The following is a 1,413-nucleotide window of genomic DNA, read 5'->3' as shown; positions in this document are numbered from 1 at the left end:
AGGCTTACATTTCTCAAGCAGTGGTCATTTGTATCACATATATTTTTAATGATCAGTGTGTACCATTTTTTATTTTGTTTACTTAATATTTTTCTGTAAGCCAATTCATTTTTTTGTTGAAATATTTCTATTTAAAGAAAAAAGATATATTACTTCTGTAAGTGGAAAAACTGATATTCACTATAAATAAAAGGTAACTACAAAGAGTAAATATAATAAAAAGAAATGTTTCTGTTCACTGCCTGCTGGAAATCTGCTGTCTCTTAGTTTAAAGAGGAGATTAGCAAGGGTTGGGAAGCTGTTGAAGAGATGGTAGCACCAAACGGAGTCCCCGTCCTTGAGGAAAAGTAAAAGAATTGTGAGGTGAATATCTTTTTCACTAATTGGAGTCAGTTTTATCGTATCCTGTGTTTAGATACCATCTGACATGGTCTCATGGGAAAATATTGTACTTGATTTTTATATACATATACAGTTTTTTTAAAAAATAATTTTTCAATGCCCTTGACTCTGAAAAGTTGGATCAGATCATGGATGGCAATATCTGGCATCCATAAAACAGCGTTCGTGGCGGACATTGCTAAATGATCATGACCCTCGTCCCTCCGAAGCTTGGGTGCAGCTCTGAATTCTGTTGGCAGGTCCCGATTAATCATAGCAGACACCTGGTGATAACCCTTAAGGTCCCTTCCACAACAGAACCTCAGGTTTTCCAGGCAGGAAAAACAGGCTGAGATGATAGGGGCTGGAAAGCTGAAAGGCACCTAGGAGCAGGCACTCCGAGGGCATCCGGCTGTCCCCACCGTGTCTGACGAGAGACCTGAGCTGGTGGTGAGCAAGGTAAGGGGCCACTTTACACACCAGGTGGAGATGGACTGGTAGATTAGAGCGGATTCGAGTATGGGCCTTGGGAGAAAAGGAGAGAGCAGCTGGCAAGGGTGGAAGGGGTGAAGGAGGGACAGGCCTGCCTGGGTCAGATTGCAGGGAAGAGGAGCAGCACCAGCTGGGCACCAGGCAACCTAGGGCTCGGAAGCGGTCAGGCGCAGAGTGGGAAGCAGGAGGCAGCCAGGGTAGATTGAGGAGTAAGAGAAAAGGAAAGAGAGGTGGGAGGCCCTTTCAGCCTCTCAGGTCTCCAATTTCTTGAGCTGTATTTATTCCTTTACCTCCCCAATCTCCTAGTATCCCTGCTCCCTCCCACCTCCCAGGTCCCACTCCAAGCAACTTCCGGTTTCCACGATTACCAGAAAACCGCGGTGGAAACAGAACAGGACTAGGATGCATGGCCTGCCATTGTCCTCCTAATTATCGACGGTCGGAATAACTCCAAAAATGGTCAAGAAGCACATTAAAAAGGGATAAGAAAACAAATATTAAATTCCAGACACTGCGCCAAGCATTTCCCAAGCAACATCT

The sequence above is a fragment of the Pteropus vampyrus genome, unplaced genomic scaffold, assembly GCF_000151845.1.
Source record: "Pteropus vampyrus isolate Shadow unplaced genomic scaffold, Pvam_2.0 Scaffold16, whole genome shotgun sequence".
Lineage (NCBI taxonomy): Eukaryota > Metazoa > Chordata > Mammalia > Chiroptera > Pteropodidae > Pteropus > Pteropus vampyrus.
This window is presented reverse-complemented; position numbering follows the sequence as displayed.